Source organism: Manis pentadactyla, chromosome 4 (genome assembly GCF_030020395.1).
Source record: "Manis pentadactyla isolate mManPen7 chromosome 4, mManPen7.hap1, whole genome shotgun sequence".
In the NCBI taxonomy this organism is placed as follows: domain Eukaryota; kingdom Metazoa; phylum Chordata; class Mammalia; order Pholidota; family Manidae; genus Manis; species Manis pentadactyla.
The window spans coordinates 152,208,812-152,219,877 of NC_080022.1; the positions used below are offsets into that span (position 1 = coordinate 152,208,812).

General features: G+C 37.5%; 1 protein-coding gene across 1 annotated transcript in view; it reads right to left on the reverse strand.

Annotated features, from left to right (window-relative positions):
- Positions 1–11,066, reverse strand: part of LOC130683527 (leucine-rich repeat-containing protein 37A2-like) — a 144,857-nt gene that overhangs the window by 58,228 nt on the left and 75,563 nt on the right. The gene's annotated exons all lie outside the window — the stretch shown is intronic.

Consider the following 11,066-nt stretch of genomic DNA (forward strand, 5'->3'; position numbering starts at 1 on the left):
CATCCTGCCTGACCTGGCAGCATTTTCCTCAAGGTCTTCCTGGCCCCTCATTTCCATACCCTGTGTTGACTGATTTTGTTTTTATCTTTTGTTAATTATTCCTTGTCTTCCTTTTCCTTCTTAATACTGTTCTCCCTTCTCCATTCTTTTACTTGTAATTGCCCTCATTCTTTTTCCTCACCTCCTTTTTTTAGTTCTGCAATTTAAGTCTTTAACCTCTATTCTACCATTTTCCTATCAGTTTTAGTCCATCTTCTTTATAGTAACATGTCCCTATCCTCCTTTCACTGGTTAAGAGTAAAGATTCCGGAGATAGACTGCCTGAGTTTGAACCCAGGTCTGTCATTTATTAGCTTTGTGACTCAATTTCCTAATCTGTAAAGTGGGGATTATGGTAGTTACCATCCCATAAGATTGTTGTGAGATTTAGATGGGTTAATACACGTAAAGCTCTTCTATATGTGCCTAATGTATATATGAGTGTTAACTGTTATTATTTGGTCCCTCAGTTGTGCCCAAAACCTTTTCCTTGGCTTTTTATTTATAGCACCCTTTTTTTGCACGACCCAGGGCTAAGTACTGTGGGAGCCACGGATGTATAAACATTGTCTCCAGAACATGACAGTGATAGGTAGAAAGAAAGAATATGCATCAAAAGAGAGATGATAATTAAGTACTAAAAGAGATACAGACTCTAGGTACTGTAGTTCACCAGACCCTGTAATCACTGGGATATGGAGGTCAGGGAAAGCCACTTTGGATAAGTGACAATTTTAGCTGGGACTTAAAGAGTAGCTATAATTTGTTAAATAGGGGGGAAAATGTTCAGTGTAGGCAAAGGCATGGCTGCAGGAGTGATCAGGATTTCATAGACCAGTCTGGCTGTAAAGAACTGGTTAGGACGCAATGAAAGATTTTGAAAAGCCTTGACTCTCAGCTATCGGGGTTTGAAAGTTGCAGTATGAGGATGGAGAGCCATTGAGAGTTTTCAAGCAAGAGAGACAAATGATTAAAGCAGGAGGATTGTTTTAGATTCCATATGTAGCGTGATCTAGAGAGGAGAGCTTGATTCAGGGAGACCAAATGTACTAGCAAAGCCTAGGAGTGAAGTGAAAAGGGGCTGAATCAGAAGGGTAGCGCTGGGAGTAGAAAGAAAATCCTGAGAGCGCGACAAAGGAAGAGTCAGTAGGACTTCGTAAGTGACTGACTAGAGCTGGTGGGTGGGATGTGCAGGAAAAGAGGAAAATCAAATTTGACTCTAAAGTTTCTGTCCTGGGTGATGAGGAGAGTGATGGTGGTAGAACGGGGGGAAGTAGAGCAGCTGGGAAGGAGAGCCCGTTTGCGGGAGACGAGTTCAGTTGTAGGTGCCTTTTATCGGTGAGCGTAAGGCACGCAGAAGGCTTCTGGTTGGGTGGAAATTTCCACTAGGCAGAGGAGCAGACAGGTATGAGCTATTTCTGACTGCCCTGAAAAATAGGGAACTTGTTGCTGAGGGAAGAGAAGCTAAAGGGAAAGATTCAAAGTCATCCAGAGAGTTAGTGGTTGAACGTCAAGCATTAAACAGCTTCTTTTAAGCACAGGTAATTTATGGACACATTCTCCTTGTTAAAAAAAGAAAAAAGTCACAGAAGTATATAGGATAAAATGTGGAAATCCCAGTCCACCCTGCCTACCGCCCATAAGATAACTCCTGTTACCATTTTGGTGTGTGTCCTCCCTTCCAGTCTCTTCCCTTTGCATTTCCCCCCAGTGAGGTAATAGATTATTCCTTGCTCGGTGATTTGTGCATTTCCCTATGCACTGTCTCTAAGAGATCTTTCCATGTTAGTCCCTCTAAATTGTAATTGCCCTTCTCCTTCTTACTACTGGAGAGATCTCAACAGCGGGCACTGAGCCAAGTGTTTCCTTTATAAAGAAATCATAGTGTTTCTTTATATTTATTGTTGATGATAAATTTTTGCCATTTTTGCTATTTAGTTGTTTATCATTTTCTCTTTGGAAGGAGTCATTTGAGATACCTAGGTGATTTTAGAAAAAAATACTTTCAAGGTAATTAACTGGCATTATCTGCCCTAGAAGTTGGACAGAGAGGAAGTTCAGTTTCTGAGGAGATGCTCTATTGTTTGTGCCCCGTGTTACATGTTTATTAGCTGTGCAAACTAGGAAGCTGATAGCTGTGGTCACTAGAAAGCTGGTATTTTCTGCATTTGAATATTCCCCTGGTTGCCATGATAAGGTTGCCATGATTCTTTTGCTTATTCTGTTCATTCTTTTCCTACCTATTCAAGGATATGTACTGTGTTTCTTCACAGAAATTTCCAAGGAAACTCTATTTCTTACGTTGAAGAAAATACATGGAAGTCATACACTTGGGCTGAGAAACTGTGAGTATGTTCTCTCCAAATATGAACATGAAAAACTAGCTGCATTGTAACATGTTTCTTGGTCAAAAGTTTTGAGGTCTGAGAAAAGTTCTGAGAAAAGGTATTTCCCTTTCCGTATCTCAAATCTACCTCTATTGATTGCAATTCTATATTTATTTTAAAAATTAAATTTGGTGGGTTCTCTTTAAGAGTCAACTTAAACTTACTTTCCAGTATGTAAAGAACGCATGATCATGTTCTCGATGTATAAAAATGAAATAACAGGAAGAGTGAAAACCTTCCGTGTGCCCTAACCCCCCACCCCTGAGGTTACCACTACTCTGAATTTAGTATATATCCTTCCAGATCTTTTTCCATGCATTTGTCTATGTAAGTATTTACAGATAGCAAAATAGGTTTGTTGTGTGATTTTCTTACCTTTTCTACATAAAGGGTAACATCCTATGACTGAATGCTTTCACTTTTTGACACGATTTAGATTTCTTCCCACTACATAGAAGGCTACCCCATCTATTTAAACTCCTGCATGATATTTTATGGTATAGATTTATCACAGTTAATACTTCCTGAGTTGCTGGATGCTTAGATTCTGTTGTTTTCTTGTCACATGCATCGCTCCAATGAATATCCTTGTACTTGCATCTTTGTCAACATGAGCAAGTATCTCTGTAAAAGAGATATCTAGAAGTGGAATTGTTGGGACTAAGACTGTGTAGGTAGAAAATCTGAATTGCCCTCAAAACGGTTGTGCAATTTATACTCTAATCAACAGGCCATGACAGCTTCGTTTTCCTACACCCTCTGCCACTGGGTATTTTTTTGGCTGGTGTGTGATGGGTGAATAAGAGGGGCCCCATCTGAATTTGAATTTTTCTGATTACTTGGGAATTTAAATATCATTATATGTCTGCCAAACATTTGTATTCTCAGAATTGTCTGTTCTTTGCCTATATTTTTGTTGTCTGTAATTGTTTTTATTGATCTGTAGAAAAGTCAGTTTAGACACAAGTGATTTTGGAAAAAATATTTATATTTAAAGTAATTGACTGGCATTTTTGAAGACTATTGTATCATTAATCATTTGTTCAACTTGGACAAGTCAAATGACCTGTGAATTAATATTAAAGGACATGACAGTCATAGTAATCTAAAAACAGGGATTATGACCACCCTCAAATAGACCCCCCTTAGTTGTATATCTTATTTGTAAGGAAAAAAATGCTAGAACTGGACAGTTGTTTTTTTTAATTTATGAATTTCTTAAATACTATATATAGTTTATATTTCCCATGATAGAATATGATGTGGAGATTTTATTTCCCAGACTTCTAAGAAAAATGAAAGTAACTTGACACAAGAGATAAATAACAGCAGTTCCCACTGTGGAGTAGAGAGTCGAGCGTGAGGGTAGGCTGAGCGGCAGGGGTAGGAAAAACGTTTTGGATTGTGTACATCATACCTTTGGAAGTTTGAGCCATATAAATATGTATTATATGTTTTCAAAAAATAAACTGAAGTTTAAACGTAAATTTTTAAATCCATTTGTTGTAGAGTTTATACAGTATAACATGAGTCCAGTAAGGTTAGAAGATTTCCAAGTCAGTTTGAGATTTATACTTGGTAAGACGGAGGTTCCTAACTTGGAGTCAGTGGTCCCCAGGGCAGGATTTCTTAACTTTTTATGTTCTGTGAATCTATTTGGTGATCGACAGAAGCCTACCTAAGAAGTGATGTTTTTAAATGTATAATAGGTTAAAATACATATGAAAACAAAGAAAACCAATTACACTGAAATACTCTTAAAGAATAGTTAGTAGTGATATAGTAATAAATCTGCTTTTCTTGCATTAAATAACAATATGCAGTGGTATTTATTATAATGGTAATTATCATATGCAGTGGCATTTATTATAAGGTGAAGGTAGTGATGAGAATAAAGGAATTTTGAGATATCTGCAACAAAGGCATGATATGAACATATCTGATTTCTACTGGGGGTCAGATGAGCTATACTGCTACTCTGTTGTGGTTTGCTGCCTACATTCATGATGGAAGGAAATGCCAATTTAGAGGTTTTTGAAAATAGAGACAGACATGATTTCCCATTCAGGTTCGTACGCTGCATCCAAGCCATTCTGTTCACAGACCTGTGCCCTAAAGGGATGATAAACAAATGGAAATTGCATGTGCGCTTTTGCATATATTCAAGAAAGTGAAGTTTTCTAGGAAAAGGGTTCATAGCTTTTATGAAATTCTCAGAAGGTTCTTGTCTCAAAAGATTGAGTCACAAATGCAGATGAAAAGAAAGACATTTGTTTTTCCTGTAAAATTGTATTCATGCACATGGTGATAAAGGGATGATTTGTTTTAAGTAAAGGTAGTATATCTGAAAATCAATACCTATCACTTTGAATTCATTTCACAAATATTTACAGAGCATCTACTATGTGCCAGGAACTGTTTTATGTACCAGGGATACAAGCCCAAGAATGAAAAGACCAAATATCCCAGTTCTGAAGGGATTTACAAATATGTAATATAAATAAATATATTAACTATAATAGATAGGTGTAATTTCAAGTAATGGTAAGTGCTTTCTAGAGAAAGCAAGCAGGGGAAGGCGAGTAAATCAATTCCAGAATGGCCTACTGTTGACATGTATGTATAGGTAAGCCAAAAAAAAACCACTCTGTGCCCTGTCAATTTCCTAGAAGTTACAGAGGTGGGGAGAAGGATAGTTGCCAGTAATGTAGAGTCAAGAATGAATATTGCAAAATTCAGAAGATTGCTTTAGTGAAAGGAAGTGTGATCAGAAGATAAACATGAATGTTTCACTAATGTTAGTTCATACCTGGTTTTGATGTTTTCATTTTGTAAGAAAATTTCAGATCCCCCTTTAACTCTGATTCCTATAGTTCTACATATTTTTGCTTTAGTCAAAAAATATTTGGAGTTCTCCAGATCAATATGTTTTATTCCAGATTGTTGCTATGTGAAGCTCGTTTTTGGTGTAATTTTTCGATGACACTCATTCTCAGTCTAACTTTCCTTTAAGGTTGAATTTATTAGGGTTATTTTAAAAAAATTACTACCATGTCATCCAAAAACTTCAGCGAAACAAATCCCATTAATTGAAAATACAGACTCTTTAGTTACTCCCTGTCTTACCGTGATATTCTCTCCTGAACCAAACAGTCTGACAAGGGCATCAGCCAATCAGAGAAGACACTGCCATCAACAGCTGAGTTTCCGCCTCCATCTCTTTTCTTTTCCTATTGAAACCTTGTCAGTATTTATAATTTTTAAAGTGAGAATTAGTATACAAGTTTCATATTTGTCCTGATTTTTTTCATATACCATCATTTCCTATGACCTTTTTGTATATCATCAACAGTGTACACATAAGTTTTGTTATGTGATATGGGGGGAGGTACAGTTTTTTCCAACTGTCTATTGTTATGAAGAGGGTTACGATAAACAGTGTTGGACATGTTGATTTGTTTTTTTCTCTTTGGATCATTTCCATGGAAATATGAAACCATTACCTGACAGAAATGGGAGAACAGTCATAGCATCACCTGGTGACCATTCCCCCTGCACACATTCTGGCCACTGCTGCTGTTCCTTGTAATGTGAATTTCAGGCGAGGTCAGGGTCTTTGAGGCATTCTCAGGGCTCCAGGAGTTCTTTGTGGGAATCAAAATTTTTTGTCTTGGGATCCTTTTAAATGTATGTGCCTATATTCTGTGTAATTCTGTGTAATGTGAACCACCGTATAACAGAAAGGAATTAATCTATGAGGTAGAATTAATATCAATATGTGAGTAAGAGACCCTGTGAGGGAAAGCAGAATGTTTATATGCAGAACTTGGTGGAAATAGTTCACAAAGCAACATAGCATGTTCTCAGATTCCCCAAGGTGCTTGAAGGATGTAAAACTGTTAATATTACCTCCCAGGAAGGTAATTCCCAGGGAAGGGAAATTTGCTTTTGAAATCTTAAAGACTTTCTTCTGTAGTGGATCTCTTATCACTCCCTTGCTCCACTCTGGGAGACACTGGCTGTATACTCTCCTGCTCATCAGGTGTGAAGAAATGGGTGCGAACCATCCTGCCAGGCATGTTGTCTTTCCTGAGGGACTAGGTGAAGCAAAGGCGTGAACATTCGTGGGCAAACTCAGGTGTCAGGCTTGTCTGTGAATTATTCCCGTTCCCTTCATTCTGTATTCTGGAAAAATCATTGGCAGGATCTCTGTTTTCTAATTTATTCTTCAAAGGTGCATATATTGAGGGTTTTTATTATTATTAATAATAACACTTTTCATTCATGTAATCCTGAGTTGATTCTTTTTCACGGATGCACTATCTGACTTAGGATATCAGTTATGCCATTCTAAAGTCCTCTCGTGCTCCCTCTCTTCGCTCTGGTTCATTGGCTATCAGCTCATTTTGTTTTGTTTTCTGCCCGTAACGGAGCTGGCTTTCTTTGTCATTTGGTCATTCCTGAGTTTAGTTCATCAGTTGAGATTCTCCTGCTTGTGTTTCCTGTCTCTCGGACAGAGGTGACTTGAGCTGCTGGGGCTTGTTATTCCTAAAGGAGTCCCTGAAAGTCAGAGGAGGTGGGAGGTGGCTTCTGGTGGCGAGACAGAATTCTCAACCTTTCCCCAGGTTCTGGGCCCCAGGCCCGTTGAGCACCGATGCTCCCACCTGGAGGAAAACGCCCTTTGCTCTCTGGCCTGAGGAGGGAGGATTTGGGGCCACGGGCTGCCCCTGCTCCTGCAGCAGCATTTCAGCTCGTCACCCTGTGGGTAATTCCAGGCCATTTCTGGTAGGGAAGCATGTGTGGAGCTGCTCCCACACTTTGAGGTAAGGTTGTGGATTTTTAAATCATGTCTTTTCCATCATTCTTAGGGATTTAGCTGGTGGTTGGAGGAGTAGAGACTTGGCATTTTCCCATTTGCCAACTTGAAATAGCACAACTTCTTAGGAGAACAGTTTTTTGTACCCCTGCTGGATCCTAGGGAAACTCAGGCAAATGCATATCAAAATAGAAGTATAAGAAAGTTTAAAGCAGCATTGTTTGTAGTAACGAAAGCTAGAAAAATCTTGATATCCCCCAACAGTACAGTGAATAAATTAAGTCTAGCATAGTTAACAATGGAATATTATTCTTTAGAAACATAATGCAAGGCACATAAGTAATCTTTAATTTTCTAGTAGCCACTTAAAAAATAAAAGTAAAAAGAAACAGATGTAATGTGAACGCATTTTATTTAACCTTCATGTCCAAAATAATAATATTTCAACATGTAATGATTGTATACATTGTTAAGATAGTCTACATTTTTTTCATACTGTCTTTAAAATATCCAAAGTATTATAATTTCTACATGCAACTGGTATGAAACTTATGCATTCATATTCTTTTTTCCATATTAAGTCTATAAAATCTCAGTTTAGTTGCAAGATTTTTATCGGAAGTTACTTGATCTCTCTTTAGATATCATAAAATTTACAGTTGGAAAAATAGCATCATATGGCCAGGTCATTGCAAAATACTGAAATGTTTTCCAATAACTGCATTCAAATATCAATTTTGAATTTAACTTTTAAAATAGTTAAAATTAATTAAATTCAACTTCAGCTTCTCAGTCACACTAGCCACTTTCAAGTACTCAGTAGGCACATGTAGCCAAGCATGTAACAGTAGGCCTTAAAGTGAACCAACCTCAGCTGCACCTGAGGATAGAATGAATTTGCAAGGTAAGGTTGAATGAAAGAAGCAATGTAGAAAATAATACATATATAATATGATTCCATTTATATACTAAGTTCAGGAAGAGGCAATACTGCACTATGTTGTTTATGGCTGACACCTCACAGGTAAGACCACATTCCAAAAGCAGGGAGATGAGTTAAAAAGTCAGGACAGTGGTTACCTCTAGTGGGTCAGAGATCTGTTTGTGATGCGAAAGGGGCACACTGAGGGCTTCTGGGATGCTGGCAGTGTTCTTGATATGAATGATGTTACCTGGGTATTTGCTTCATAATTATTAACATGGACATTTTAACTCTTTTTTATTAAGGTATCATTGGTATACACTCTGATGAAGGTTTCACATGAAAAACATTGTTTACTACTTGTCTTGTGTGTGCTACACTGTCTTCCCTGTGACCCCACACACACCATGTGTATAGTACCCCTCAATCCCCTTCTCCATCCCTCTGCACCCAGCCTTCCCCACCCCTCCCCTTTAGTAACCGCTAGTCCCTTCTCAGAGTCTGTGAGTCTGCTGCTGTATTAAATGGGACATTTTTCTTATGTGTATCTTAATGCACTTTTTAGTTCCCCGAAACAATATTTTAAGTGGAGGGGGGGCATTGAACAGCTTCACTTGCAGCCTTGACATAGTTCTGTGTGGGGCTCCCGTAATAAGGTTCAGGCAAAGAGAGTGGGAGGAAATGGCAGTTCTGCTGACGATGGTGCCACCCACAGTTGGGTTCTGAACGTGACTTGGGGATCGAGAGAGTAGGTACTAAATACACATTTTGGTGTGAGGAGTGGAAAGGTGTGTGTGTGTGTGTGTGTGAGGGAGAGAGAGGGACACAGAGGAGGACATGACAGGAAAGATGTGAATGAAAACAGAGCAGAGATCACCATCCCTAAATTAAATAAGAATTAGGTTGTTTAGGTGGTACCATTATCATTACCCAGGTCTCCCCCACATGTAGAAATTAGTCCGGTACAGTAAATCGTTGTAATTATTTTGCATTTTGATTCAGAAGTAACCTTTCCATTTTTCAGAATTCTCAGTGACAATCAGTTGAGTGAATTACATAAGGACTCATTTGAAGGCCTGCTATCCCTCCAGTATTTGTAAGTTAGTTACTCACACTTATTTATGAGCTTTTAGTTATATTATCTATAACATAAATAAGGGGTTTAAATTAGACAATTTCTATAATTTCTCCCAACAATAAAAATTTATAATTCTGTAAGTCTGTGTAGGGAGGGCACTAGCCACTCTCTAGCATTAAATACCTCCTATGTGTTTTCAATTTTTTAATTATATGGACAAGCTATAGATAGAAAAAGCCTTCAGTTACAGAGGAAAAGTTGTAATGAGGTCTGAGCAATTACAGACACCCATAGGAGCCTTGGTATGTAAGTGTTCCTATGCCCTCTGTTTATATTAACATTTAGTTTATGGCCTATGGATCAAATCCAGCCCATGGTCCATTTTTATAGAGCCCTTAAGAGTGATTTCTACATTTTTCAAGGGGTCTAAAAGGAAAAAAGAAAAAGAAAGAAAAATATGCAACAGAGACTTTATGTAGCCTGAAAAGCCTACAATATTTACTTTCAGGCCTTCACAGAAAAGATTTATAAAAGTTAGTTTAGTGAGATGAGTGGAATTAAAGTGAACCTCATATTGTCACTTCAAAGACAAGAAAATATAGAATACTTACATAAACTTGAATTCCATTAATCCAGAATATTTTCACAATTTAATCTAAATTAACATCGTTAAGTACTTAGGCAGATGAATTATGTAAACAACATTATCAAGAACATAGCTACCAAGAGAAGAGACTGGTGTTCAGGATTTCAATGCAGGGATTGTTGTAGCAATATTAAAAACAGATGTTTGAATTGGTGATTAACTGGTAGAGTTGGAAATGTTTACATTGACACTAAATAAGCATATCAGAAATGGCCCTAACTTCTCTAATTACCAACTAATTGGCACCAGTCTCATTGTCAAGTAATGCCTGCATAGTACCTTTTTTTTTTTTTTTTTTTAGATAATTATTTTTTATTGAAGGGTAGTTGACGCACAACATTACATTACATTAGTTTCAAGTGTACAACACAGTGATAAAACATTTATATACATAATTCTAGGTTCCAGCTATCACCCTACCAAGCTGTTACAATATCTTGACTATATTCCTTATGCTATACATTACATCCCGGTTACTTATTTATTTTACCATTGGAAGTCTGTCCTTTTTTTTTTTTTTTTTTGTGAGGGCATCTCTCATATTTATTGATCAAATGGTTGTTAACGACAATAAAATTCTGTATAGGGGAGTCAATGCTCAATGCACAATCATTAATCCACCACAAGCCTAATTTTCTTCAGTCTCCAATCTTCTGAGGCATAACAAACAAGTTCTTACATGGAGAACAAATTCTTACATAATGAATAAGTTACATAGTGAACAGTACAAGGGCAGTCATCACAGAAACTTTCGGTTTTGCTCATGCATTATGAACTCTAAACAGTCAGTTCAAATATGAATACTCATTTGGTTTTTATACTTGATTTATATGTGGATACCACATTTCTCTCTTTATTATTATTATTTTTAATAAAATGCTGGAGTGGTAGGTAGATACAAGATAAAGGTAGAAAACATAGTTTAGTGTTGTAAGAGAGCAAATGTAGATGATCAGGTGTGTGCCTGTAGACTATGTGTTAATCCAAGCTAGACCAGGGCAATAAAACATCCACGTATGCAGAAGATTTCCCTCAGAACGGGGGGGGGGGGGGTGGTGGTGGTGGTGGTGGTGAGGTTCTAAGCCTCACCTCTGTTGATCCCCAATTTCTCATGCATAGTACTTTTTGTTTGGAAGTAAGCAGATACTATGAAGCTATAAAAGCTCAATGTTTATTCT